At 39.1% G+C, this 13,889-nt stretch overlaps 1 pseudogene across 5 annotated transcripts in view; it reads left to right on the top strand.

Moving 5' to 3' along the window:
* Positions 1-4,648: 4,648 nt before the first annotated feature.
* LOC143657627 (putative inactive peptidyl-prolyl cis-trans isomerase-like 6 pseudogene) overlaps positions 4,649-13,889 on the top strand; it is a 47,328-nt pseudogene continuing 38,087 nt past the window's right edge. For 3 of the 5 annotated variants that reach the window (XR_013162926.1, XR_013162928.1, XR_013162927.1), the window contains exon 1: positions 10,735-12,897. The product of XR_013162926.1 is annotated as a putative inactive peptidyl-prolyl cis-trans isomerase-like 6 pseudogene, transcript variant X1 (transcript). Of the gene's footprint in view, positions 4,758-10,734; positions 12,898-13,889 lie in introns of those variants that run through there. The other 2 variants (XR_013162929.1, XR_013162930.1) reach the window with 2 other exon arrangements.

Consider the following 13,889-nt stretch of genomic DNA (forward strand, 5'->3'; position numbering starts at 1 on the left):
ATAGATTGTGGTGGTGAAGGCATGGCTATGTGGATTATACTGAGAACCATTGATTTTTTACTTAGGTTGGATTGTATGGTGTGTAAATAAAACTGCTTAAAAATGAAGAGAGAGCTACAAGTGCTGGAGAAAATGTGGAGAGAGAGATGTGCCTATTCACTGTTGGTATGTGTGCCGATTGGAAAGGGTGATGTGCCCTAGAAAAGCCATGTTTTGATCCTAATGCATCTTGTGGAGGCAGCCGTTTCTTTTAATCCATATTCAGTACTATAGGTTGGAAACTTGATTAGAATATTTCCACGGAGATATGACTCCTCCCAATTGTGGGTATTAATCTTTGATTAGAGGGAGATGTGACTGCACCCATTCCAGGAGAGTCTTGATTAGTTTACTGAAATCCTTTACAAGAGGAAACATTTTGAAAACAGCCACAAGAACCACGAGAGCCCATGCATCCAGAGACTTTTGGAGATAAAGAAGGAAAATGCCCCAGGGGAGCTTCATGAAACAAGAAGCCTGGGGAGAAAGCTAGCAGATATTGCTATGTTCACCATGTGCCTTTCCAGTTGAGAGAAAAACCCTCAACGTCATCGGCCTGCTTGAACCAAGGTATCTTTCCCTGAATGCCTTATATTGGACATTTCTATATCCTTGCTTTAATTTGGACATTTTCACAGTCTTAGAACTTTCAACTAGGAACTTAATAAATTCCACCTTTCTATTTCTGGTATATTCCATTCCGGCAGCTTGTAAATTAGAACAGTAGGGAAATAGAGTGATGCAGACCTTCTGGAGGGCAATGTGGTGGCTCCACAAAAGGCTAAGAGTGAGGTTGCCTTATGATCCTGCAACTCCAGTGTCAAGAGTATGCGTGGAGGAACTGAGAGCCAGGACACGAATGGATATTAGCACACTGTGTTTATGGCGGTAGTGTTTGGGATTTGCAGTGGGCAGAGGTGACCTAAGTGTACATCATCTGATGAACAGAAGGGTGAACTGTGGTAGTATACATAACAATGGAATATTGACCAGTTGTAAGAAGAATGAAGTTGTAAGGCATGCAAATAGGTGAACAAATCTTGAGGACAGTATATTGAGTGTAATAAGCCAGAAATGAAAAGATAAATATTATAATGCCTCACCAGGATGGACTAACTATAATGTGCAAACTCTGAGAACTGAATTTGAGAGCATAGGTTACAGTCACATCTATTCCAGAGTGATGACTGTTATTTCTGAATTCTGAGATGCTGAGCAATTTTGTGTATGAACTCGTCATTGCCTAAAACTCTGGGTATCTGTCAGACAGATACCCAGAACTAGAGTTCTGTAGCTGTGGAAGTCATCATACTGTTAAAAAAAAAAAAGCTGAAAAAAAGATCAGACTTAATTAGAGATATGAATTAAACTGATCTGGATAGGACTAAGGTAAATCAAACTAAAAGGTGAAGGACGATATTGACTGTATATTAAAACTTCAACTAGGGGTGCACGGGAGGTTCAGTGGTAGAATGTTCAGCTTCCATGAGGGAGACCTGGGTTCAATTCCCGGACTATGTACCACCCCTCCCAAAAAAAAAAACCTTCAACTTCTGTGTGAGAACAAAGGAAGAGAGTTTATTTACTGAAAAATTATATTTTCAGTAACATGATATCTAATTTCACTTGTATGGTCAGCTTATTCAAACACCATAAATACATGGAACCTTGAACAGAGAATGAGATCTTGTTAGTTTGTACAGGTTAGTGTGATGCCATGATACATCCCAGAGTAATCTGAGCAGAGGATAAAAAAGTATTTGCACAATCCCCATGGTGGACTGGGGCAACAGATGGAAATATTAAACTTTCCCACCTTGGGAAGACCTGATATTCGCTCAAGCAGGAGGCTGCCAGGTTGATGAGCCAGGCCCACAACCTCGGGGCTTGCCCTTATGAAACCTATTCCTGCAAAGGAGAAGCCAAGTCTACCTGTGAGTATGTCTTTTGAGTCACCACTAGAGAACCTCTTTTGTTGCTCAGGTGCGGCCTCTTTCTCTAAGCCAACTCTGCAGGTGAACTCACTGCCCTCTACCCTACATGGAACATGATTCCCAGGGTGTAAATCTCCCGGGCAACGTGGGACATGACTCCCAGGGATGAGTCTGGCCCTGGCATCATGGGATTGAGAAAGCCTTCTTGACAAAAATAGGGAAGAGAAATAAGACAAAATAAAGTTTCAGTGGGTGAGAGATTTCAAACAGAGTTGAGAGGTCATTCTAGACATTATTTTTATGCAATATATAGATATCCCTTTTTAGTTTTTGGTGTATTGGAGTAACCAGAGAGAAATACCTGAAACTGTTGAACTGTAGTCCAGTAGCCCTGATTCTTGAAGATGACTAACTATAGAGCTTTTAAGGTGTGACCAGGTGATTGTGAAAACCTTGTGACTGATACTCCCTTTATCCAAACTATGGACAGATGAGTAAGAAAATAAAGACAATAAATAAATAATTGGTAGTATTGGGGGAGTATGGGATGTTTTGGGTGTTCTTTTTTATTTTTATTTTTATTTTTATTCCTTTTTTTAGAACAATGAAAATGTTCAAAAATCTATTGTGATGGTGAATGCATAGCTATATGATGGTACTCTGAACCATTGATTGTACACTTCGGATGATTATATGATATGTGAATATACAGTATGTATCAATAAGATTGCAAAAAAAAGATGATGTACCTCCATATAACCTATTGCCTTGGGGGAAAAAAACCAAGATACATTAAGTTAATGTATTAATCAGGTTAAAAAATATTAGGAAAAAATCTGAATATATACCTTACTGTTAACAGTAATTGTATCCGGATAGTGAATTTTATTTTCCTTTGAAATGGTTTCCTATATACTCTGATATTTAGTAGAAAAGTCATATATTTAGTATGTGTTATTTTTATAATAGAAGTACAATAAAGCTATATTCATTTTGGGAATAAACTTTATAGTAAATAATCTCCTACACAACTGGGACAATAAATTAGTATAGACTTTCTAGAACATAATTGAACCATATACATTAAGACTTAATTACTGCTATTTCTAACTTTGAAGAATTTATCCTAAGAAAATAACTTAAAATGAAATTAAATAAATTAATGGAATTGTATACCTATATAAATGTTTTTATTGCAGCTTTAATTATATTAGCAAAAAAGAAAAAATAAACAAATGATGCACACAAATACACATATATGAGTGTGTGTGTGTGAATCTTTATAGCCATCAAAAATATTCTTTCTTGCAAAGAATATTCACTGATGTGAAAAAAGTCACAGTATGATAATGGTACATGGTAAAAATCAGTATACAGGACTGCACATACTGTTTGATACCTATTTTGACATTATCTTGGGACTTATTTCTTATCAACATATGTGCATGGCTGTGTATGTATACAATACACAAACACGCATACACCCCAAAGTAAAAGACTAGGAGAAAATGTATCCAGATGTGAATAGTACCACTGTGGGAAAAGTTTGGCAATTCCTCAAAAAGTTAAACACAAAATTGCCACATGATGAGGCAATTTTCACTCCTAGGTATATACCGAAAGGAACTGAAAGCAGTTCTCAAACAGATACTTGAACACTGATGTTCATAGTAGCATTATTCACAATAGCTGAAAGATGAAAACAATCCAAATGTCCATCAACAGATAAAAGAATAAACAAAGCTGAGATATATACATACAATGAAATATTAGTCAGCCATAACAAAGAATGAAGTTCTTTTTCATTTCAAAATAAAATTCACATGCAACAACATGGATGGACCTTGAAAACATTATACTGAATGAAATAAGCCAAGCACAGAAGCACAAATATTGTATGATTCCATTTACATGAAATATCTAGAATAAGAAAATTCATAGAGACTTAAAGTAAATTAGAGATTTCCAGAAGCTGGAGGAGGATGAGGGAGAAGTTATTACTTACTGGATGCAGAATTTCTGTTTTAAGTGATGAAAAACTTTTGGTAATGGATGGTGTTGATAGTATCACATTGTAAATGTACTTAATGCCACTGAATTAAGTAGTTAAAAATGGTTAAAAGGGCAAATGTTATATTATATAGATGTTACCACAATAAAAAATTACCTATAAAAATATTAACAGTGAATATTTCTAATATTAGAATTGCAGGCCCTTTTAAAATTTAACTTTTTGTAATTAAAAAATAATAATGCACATGGTTTAAGGATAAATGCAGAGGAAACTAAGCCTTCCTCATATCCCAGACCTCCATACTTTTGCCCGTGGGAAACATTGTTACAGGTTTCTTATGTCTCTTTCCAGAAATACTTATGTACCATATTAGCATACAGGTATATGATCTCCCTTTTACACTTCATATGTTACGCTGTTTTCTTACTATTTTACTATTTGTATTTTTAATGTTTTTTTACTATTAACATTGTCCCGCACCTTCTTTCTTGTCTTACAAAAGAGCTCGGGATTCTTTTTTAACTCTATATACCTCACTTTTTAAATGACAATGAGTGCTCTTCTTAAATGAATGGTCTCTGAAAGCAAGTGCGATAAGCAGACACCTACAATGGGCAAGGGATCATGAGACCAAAGTTCATGACGCTTCCTGCTAGAAGGAGTAAGACTCAAAGAATTTGCAGAGGCTGAGATCATAATGAATTGTGAGTCATGAAGAGATTTTCCTTCTGACAGAAGGCAGAGAGAACTCTGGGAATGGAGCGATTCCTGTAAGTCATTCTTTCGTTCGTTTAACACATATATTTCAGGGCCTATATATATATAAAGTAACATACTGGGTATTAGGGAGACAACGGTGAAGAAGACAGACACAGTTCCTGTCCTCTTAGAAATTTATATTCCAGCAGGGGACAAAGGTATTAAACAGCTAATTACTTAATAACCACTTATATGATAAACAACTGATTATAGAATGAGGAGGTATAGAATAACTATTTTATTTTAATTGATAAAAGGTCTATGAAAAAGTACAGGGTTTTATGAAGCCACATAACTGGGGCACCTGGCTGATATGTAGATTGTTAGAAAGGCAACCTCAAAAAAATGGTTCTTTAGCTGAGCCTGTAACAGAGTGCAATAACAAATATAGTTACTGAATCATTATCTAAATTCTTCCTAATTTTCTGACATACTGTAATATATTCAGAACAAATATCTCTAACTGTTCTAAGCCAGGGAACTGTAACTCAGATGCCTTTTGTTTTTTAATGCTAAAGCATCAGCTGAAAGAAGTTTGTGCTAGTTTGAAAGAGTTGTGTACCCCAAAAAAGCCAATGTCCTTTAATCCAGATTCAATATTACACAGGGTGGAAACCCTTTTGATTATACCATCTCCACAAAGCTGTGATGCTCCCAGTTGTGGGTGTGGCCTTTTGGTTAGATGGAATGTGTCTTCGCCCATTCAAGGGTCTTGATTAGTTTGCTGGAGTCCTTTAAAAGGGAAAACAGTTTTGGAGGAATCTCAAATGCAGATGCTTGGAGAACAGAAGCAACAGAGCCAACAGGAGGAGATCCAGATGTTTGAGAGATGCAGAAAGAAAACACTCCTGGGGAAGCTGCTTGAAACTAGAAGCCAAAGACCCCAGCAGATACCAGCCACATGCCTTCGCAGCTGATCGCCATAAGTTCCAGCAACATCATAAATCCAACCTTTAGGATAACAGAACCCATCAGCCAATGATAATAATCAATTTGCAATCCCTAATTTAAATAAAGACACAGCCAATAATAATAGCCAACTTGCAATCCTAAGTTTTAATATTTACTAGCCAATCCCAATGTACCAATAACCATAATATCCCTATCCCCACCTTCCTTTGTTTAATCCATGTGCTGGTTTGAAAGTATGTATGTCCCCTAGAAAAGCCATGTTTTAATCAAAATCCCATTTCATAAAGGCAGAGTAATCCCTATTCAATGCTGTATGTTTGAAACTGTAATCAGATCATCTCCCTGGAGATATGATTTAATCAAGAGTGGTTGTTAAGCTGGGTGATGACATGTCTCCACCCATTTGGGTGGGGATGGGTCTTGATAAGTTTCTGGAGTCCTATAAAAGAAGAAACATTTTGGAGAATGAAGGAGATTCAGAGAGAGCAGAGCAGAATGACATAGCCACGAGAAACAGAGTCCACCAGCCAGCGACCATTGGAGATGAAGAAGGGAAACGACTCCCAGGGAGCTTCGTGAAACAGGAAGCCAGGAGAGAAAGCTAGCAGATGACGCCATGTTCACCATGTGCCCTTCAAGCTGAGAGAAAAGCCCTGATCACGCTCACCAGGTGCCTTCTCACTTGAGAGAGAAACCCTGAACTTCATTGGCCTTCTTGAACCAAGGTATCTTACCCTGGATGCCTTAGATTGGACATTTCTATAGACTTGCTTTAACTGGGACATTTTCTCAGGCTTAGAACTGTATATTAGCAACCTATTAAATTCCCCTTTTTAAAAGCCATTCCGTTTCTGGTATATTGCATTCTGGCAGCTACCAAACTAGAACAATCCAATACATATATCCCTCACCTTTCCAGTTCAGGGAGACAGATCTGAGGAAAATCATAACGATTTATCTTCATGAGGCTAGCCTTTGTTCAATAAACCTTTTCTCAAAATCCAGGTGTCTACCAATTGATTCTTTGCACATCAGTGGAGGACTCACTTGTAAGCCACAACAAAACCTGAAGAGAATGGGTTTCCCGGGAGTGGGGAAACCACATGTACAAAGGCCTTGCATCAGAAGGGAGCATGGAGCATTCAAAGACTGAAACAAGACCAATGTGAATAGAATGTAAAAAACCACAGGAGAATGCACAGAACAGCCCTGGGTCTACTCTGACCCTTCTCCAGCCATGCTCTTTCCAAGTCATGAGGAATCCTCAGCGTCCAGGGGTCATGCCCACCTGAGCGTACAACTCTCTCTTTCTAGAACACACTCTGGGTACCCTGAAATTCTCTGCCCAAGTGTCCCTGATCTTGCTTCCAAGGCGTGTGTAAGCCTCTTCCCTGGTTTATTCTCTTGAATGTGGACCTAGTTTCTGGTGTCCACATCACTGGGCCCAAATGGTGTCCAAGGAGCAGCTATTTATCAGGTTTGTGGGACATGTAGACCTGGGTGGCCACACAAAGCACATGAGGCCCCCAGTAGTGCTAGATGGAACCTGGTGTGGGAAGTAAAGTGGGGACAGTCAGAGCTTAGGGTTCAGCTCTCCCTGGGCCCAGCATATTCCAACAACTTCATGTCTGAGAACTCTATATACAAACCTGGGCTTCTAGGGAGTCAGGAAGATTTATTTGTCAATATAGGAGGATATTACATTTTTTCAGCCTGTTCTTTAGTTCATTTTGTGTACTTTATATATTTAGAAATTTGATGTATGGGCCTCCATTTGTGTTCTTGTCCCAGGCTGGTAGATGTTAAGGGTGTGCCTGACCATATTTGTAAGTTTAATGTTGATCTTTATTCTAAGAGCAATGAGAAACAATTAAAGGATTGTAAACAGGGGAGTGATCAGATCAGTTGTGCATTTTTAAAAGATTCCTACCTGCTGGATGGAGAATGGATTAAATTTAGACCGCGAAAGATGTGGGAAGAAGTCTCTTGAAGTAGTTCAGACTAGAATGGGAGGCAGCTGGGACTGGGATTGTAGTGGAGAAGATATTAACAAGTATATGGCTTCAAGAGAAGATATAACAGTGACATCACCTCCAAATGACAAGGTGATTGATTGAATATGAATTACTCTGTAGTTTATGGCTGACACAACTTGATACACAGTGATAACATTTATTGAGATAAGATACACAAGAGGAGAATCGGACTTTTTCTTTCTTTTATTTTCTTTCTTTCCATTTTTATTTTTTCACCCCCTTTCCTTTCCTTTGCTCTCCTTTCCTCTTTCTCTCTCTCTCTTTCTTTCTTGTTGAGAGGAACAGAGTCATGTTCTAGCCGGAACCATGATCTAGCTAAAACCATGACTTAAATATTGCATGCCAGTTCTTTCAGTGACTTTGGTAGTTCAATCGTGTTTTTGACAATTGTAAATAAATATTTTCTCTAGTATGATGGAGCCCTCCCTTTTTTTCCTCTTGAGTCAAATAACTGATAGAATAAGAGGAGACTTATTTGAGAGAGCTCCAAGTGCCCACAGCAAGAATGGTCCACAGATGCATTGGGTTCCTAGGCTGGACCAGATACCAAACTAACAAGAAGTAGGAATAGTAAAGCCTTGTCACAATTCTGTGCAATCACTATTCCCTTTCTCACCACTCCTCTTTGTACATTGTGATTTGTTATATTAAACATTTGCTTTTATACAGTAAAAAATTTACTAAATCAAAATATAATAAATTATAAAGGTAGAAACTAGACAACATTGTCCACTGGCATTTCTGAAAACAATTAGAGAGATAAAAGGAAAACAGAGTGGACATATCTCCTGTGTTACTCAGCTGTCAACAGGCAACTGGAATAAAATTGATGTATGAAACATATGACCCAACCATCAGCTGGCGGACATGTCTGTGACAGTGAAACTTTGCAAGTTCAATTTTACAATGACATTTTCACATAACATGCATTGTTTCCAATCAAATCCATAGTCATTCTGTAAGAAATGTATTGTCTATGACATTGCTCATGAAATCCAAAGGTTGCTCTCCACCAGTGCCTGGAATGTGTTAGTTTGAGCCAGCTAGTTGCACACCTTCTCCAGCACCAAGAAGGGCCCCTGTCCCTCTCCACTCACAAGCAGGGGCAGGTGAAGAAAGGGGCCTGAAAGATGAGTGTCTTGTCAGCACAAATACCTTTCGGGAAACAGTGCATTATCTAGCCCAGTGTTTCCCCAAGTGTAGAATGAGGGATGATTTCAGGAGACACGAAGACAAGGCATGAAATCCCATTGAATCTGAGAGAGAAAGAAATACCCATAAAAAATCACTTCCAATCCTCCTAATTTTAAGAAAACTATAATTTGGTGATAGCTTTTTTCATTGATACTTGTTAATCTGCTTGCTTTTTTTTTTAAAACCAAAGCTGACCTCTCCAGGTCAAGAGACCATATCTAGGGAGAGCGTACATATGAAAAACGGTGGAATAGGGAGTTCTACAGATTGTTTCTCCACCAGAAAAAAATGAATGAGCCAGAAAAGAGATTAGAGTTAGAATTAACTGTCTAGCACCAGACTGGACACTTGGAAAAACTGCAGAAGTGTCAGACCAAGGGAGAGACTACCCAACTTTCAAGTTTTAATACGTGAGAATGTGCACGAGCCCATGGCCATCCCCGGTTCCTTAGCCCCACGTTGATGGTTGTGAAACAGAGATACAGACTCAGTCTGTGGAGGCCAGGACACCCAAAGAGTTGGGGTTGCAAGTGAGGTTGCCCTGGCAACCAGTGCAGAAGCTAGCCTTGGTTTCGGCGTTCTGGGCAGCAGTACTTCTGGCTTCCAGCTGGCATCTGCTAGGAGACTTGGAGAAGCAGGGAAACTTGATTATTTTCCTTCCTTCCTTCCTCCCTGCCTCCTTTCTTCCCTCCCTTCCCTTTCTTTTCTCCCTTCTCTTCTTTTCCCTTCCCTCTCATTCTCTTGTTCTCTCTTTCCTTTCATTATTTCATTTCTTTCTTTCTTTCCTCCCCCCTTCCTCCTTTTGTCCCTCCCCCCGTCCTTCCCTCCTTTTCTTCCCTGTTGTTGGGGGCTGGGTGTGGTCTGCTAGATCCTTGAGGGTACAGTGAGAATACTAGCCTCTGTTTATTATTAGCTGCTGGAGCTAGTAAACAAATACAGCAGAGTTGCCGAGTACAGGCTCAACACACGAAAGTCAGTTGTGTTTCTATGCATTAGCAATGAGCAATCCAAAAAGGAAATCAAGAAAACAATTCCATTTACAACAGCAACTAATAGAATAAAATATCTAGGAAAATTTTCTTTTATAAGATAAGTTGCAGGTTTACAGAAAAATCATGCATGCACCCTTCTCCTTGATTAACACCTTGCTTCAGGGTGGCTCCTTTGTTACAACTGATGAAAGAACATTGTTCTAGTTTGCTAGCTGCCAGAATGCAATATACCAGAAATGGAACAGCTTCTAAAAAGGGGAATTTAATAAGTTGCTAGTTTACTGCTCTAAGGCCAAAAAAATGTCCCGATTAAAACAAGTCTATAGACATGTCCAATCTAAGGCATCCAGGGAAAGATACCTTGGTTCAAGAAGGCCGATGACATTCAGTATTTCTCTCTCAGCTGGAAAGCACATGGCAAATATGGCAATGTCTGCTAGCTTTCTCTCCAGGCTTTTTGTTTTATGAAGCTCCCTGGGAGTCATCCTCCTTCTTCATCTTCAAAGGTCGCTAGCTGGTGGACTCTCTGCTTCTTGTGGCCATGCCATTCTGAGGCTTTCTCTAAAATGCTTCCTCTTTTAAAGGATTCCAGTAAACTAATCAAGACCCATGTAGAATGGGTGGAGACACGTCTCCATCTGATCAAGTTTAATACCCACAACTGATTGAGTCATATCTCTGTGGAGATAACCTAATCAAGCTTCCAACCTATAGTATTGAGTGGGGATTAGAAGAAACAGTTACTCCCACCAGACTGATTAGGATTAAAACATGGCTTTTTGACTGAAATGGTATAATCTAGGACTGCTTACAGTGTACAATGATAGTGACTAAATGTACAAATTTAAGTTCCCGAGCGGCGGCCATGGCGAGCCCGGCGCCGCGCCTAGCTGGACAGGCCCCCGGGCGCCCGCAGTCGCCAACCGAGCGGCCACTGCAGGTGAAGGTGGTGGGGCTCTTCAAAAGCTCCGGTTTTCAGATTGCGAAGAGCACAGCTGAGAGTCTGAAGAATACACACCCATCCAAATTTGAAGATCCTATAATAGTTCCTCTTCAAGAATTTGCATGGGATCAATATCTACAGGAGAAAAAAAGGGACCTCAAGGGTGAAACCTGGGAATATTCTTCCTATGTGATGTGTTTTATTAATGAGCAGCTCCTGGGAAATGGATTTGACCTGCAAAGATGGGCCCACAAGATGTGGGATATAATTGACTTTAAGCCCCCTGCACTTTATGAGGCTCTTACTGTGGATTATTCCACGAAATTCTTAAGAGACACCAAGCATGATTTTGTGTTCTTGGACATCAGTATTGGTTTTTATCCAATTGGAAGATTGATTTTTGAGCTTTACTGTGATGCATGTCCCAAAACATGTAAAAATTTTCAGTTCTTGTGCACAGGAAAAGCAGGGTTTTCTGAAAGTGGCATAAGGCTACATTATAAAGGTTCCATTTTTCATCGAATAGTACAGAATGGTTGGATACAAGGAGGAGATATAGAAGCTGGAAAAGGAGATGGTGGAGAGTCAATTTTTGGACCAACATTTGAAGATGAAAACTTTTCAATTCCTCATAATCAAAGGGGAATTCTTGGAATGGTCAACAAAGGCTGCCATAGCAATGGGTCACAATTCTACAACACGCTACAACCAGCTCCCTACCTAGATAGAAAATACGTGGCTTTTGGGCAACTGATTGAAGGAACAGAAGTTCTTAAACAACTAGAATTAGTTCCAACAGAGAATGAAAGACCAGTTCAAAAATGTTTAATTTTTGACAGTGGAGATCTTTATGCCTGATTTTCACATTAATGATTTTTACTCTAATTTATCACCATATATCCGATCAGCTGTTTCTAGATTTAATTAAACAATGCTTGGTAAAATGTAATTCAAAAACTATGGCAGATACTGTAGGTTGACTCACTCAACACCATAGTCCATCCCCATTTTCCTTTCTGCCTCGACCATGGAGACTGTAAAAGCAAAATACTCAGTTTTCCCAGCTCCGTTGTGGCCAGGAGTGGCCATGAATACCATTCTGGAAAGACCCTGGAATAGAATGTTAGTGGCCCTGCCACTTTCTCCTTCATCCAGTCTTCAATGCAGAGAGGCTGGAGTGGCAGCTGTCACCTTGAGGCCATGAGGAAAATGCCAAGAGAACTGCAGAGATGACAGCCCAAACCTCTTGAGCTGTGGAACCAATACCAGCAACCACCTATCTCGGGACTTCTTACTGTGTGAGAAAAATAGACCCCTATTTGTTCATGTTACCATAGGTTGAGTATTTTTACTTGGACCCCAAGACATCCTTAACGTCTCAGAAGAGTACCTATTGGGCTTTGAATCCTAAAATGTCCAACATAAGAGAGTTAACTTGTCATTTGTAACTACATTGCTACCTTGAGAAACTTGGTAAATAACCAAATAAGGTGCAACAGAAAACAATGATTTATTGATATTTCATTGTTTATATACAGCATTATGAAAAGGGTATACATTTTGGATGTTTTATATGACATGAATATAATGTTTGTCTCTCTAAGTCATACCAACCTTATGAAAATAAGGACTTGATGATTGGAGATCCATCTTTATCTGCTTGCTGTTCCTTAATCTAGAGTTCCCAAACTCATGCCACCTGGGGAACTCTTTTAAGCACAGATTTCTGGACCCTGTCCCTTACCTACTGAATCAGAGACTCTGGGCATGGGACAGGGATTCTGGTGTGTTCACTTAGCTCTCTGCCCAGTGGTTCTTATTTATCCAGTTGGGCACCAGCCACTTGGAAATCACTGCAAGACTGGTTCTGGCCCCCTTTTTGTAGTCACAAAGCACTTGACTTTGTGTCCAGAGGTGACCTTGCTCTGCTGTTACCACTGCTACATTTGTGCTCCTGCTGTGCTCAAAGCCACTGCTTTTCCTGTCCTAAGCAGAAGGAGGTTGGTCTTCTAAGAATGATCTTTTAGCCAACCTGAAGGGGAATGGACTTTAAGTGACATAGGGCTTGCCAAAGGTAGGCATTTGCTTTTTATTATTATTATTATTTTAGTTTGAAGTAATTTTAGATTCATAGGAAGTTGCAAAAATAATACAGAGCAGTCACATGTACCCTTCACCCAGTTTCCCCCAATGTTTACATCTTACACAGCTACAGTACAATATCAAAACCAAGCAACTAACATTTTATCACGTGTAGATTATGGTAACCAACATCACAATCACAATACAGCACTATTCTGGCACCACAAAGCCCTCCCTCATGCTATCCCTTTATAGTCCTACCGAGCCCCATCCCTCACCACCCCTAACTCCTGACAACTGGCATATGCTTTAAAAAAAAAAACAGCTTTACTGAGATATGGCATATGCTTTTATACTAAGATCTGAAGTAGATGAGAAGAAAGCCTACTGCCCTGTGTCACATTCTCAACTCACCCAGAGGCAACACTGAGTAAAAATGTGCATTCTACAATAGCCAAAAGGTAGAAGCAACCCAAGTGTCCATCCACAGATGACTGGACAAACAAAATGTGGTATATGTATATACAATGGAACATTATTCAGCCTTAAAAAGGAGTGACGTTTTGAAACATGCTATAGCATGGATAAGTCTTGAAAACATTCTGCTAAGTGAAAATACCCACAAACAAATTTTGCATAATTTTACTTATATGAAATACTTAGAAAAAGCAAATTCATAGACAGAAAGTACATTAGAGGTTACCAGGGGCTGGCAGGGGAGTGGGGGGTAAAGGAGAAATTGGTGGAGTCTTTATTTAATGGGTACAAAATTTGTTTGGGATAATGAAAAAGTTGATAATGGATGGTGGTGATTGTGGCACAATATTGTGAATATAACTGATATCACTAAATTGTACACATAGAAGTGGTTAAATGGGAATTTTGTGTTGTGTATATATGGCTATATATTTTGCCACAATAAAATTTTTTAAAAAATGAAAAAAAAAAAAGTACAAATTTAAAAATGTTTTTGCATGAAGAAGA

Source organism: Tamandua tetradactyla, chromosome 15 (genome assembly GCF_023851605.1).
Source record: "Tamandua tetradactyla isolate mTamTet1 chromosome 15, mTamTet1.pri, whole genome shotgun sequence".
NCBI classification, from domain to species: domain Eukaryota; kingdom Metazoa; phylum Chordata; class Mammalia; order Pilosa; family Myrmecophagidae; genus Tamandua; species Tamandua tetradactyla.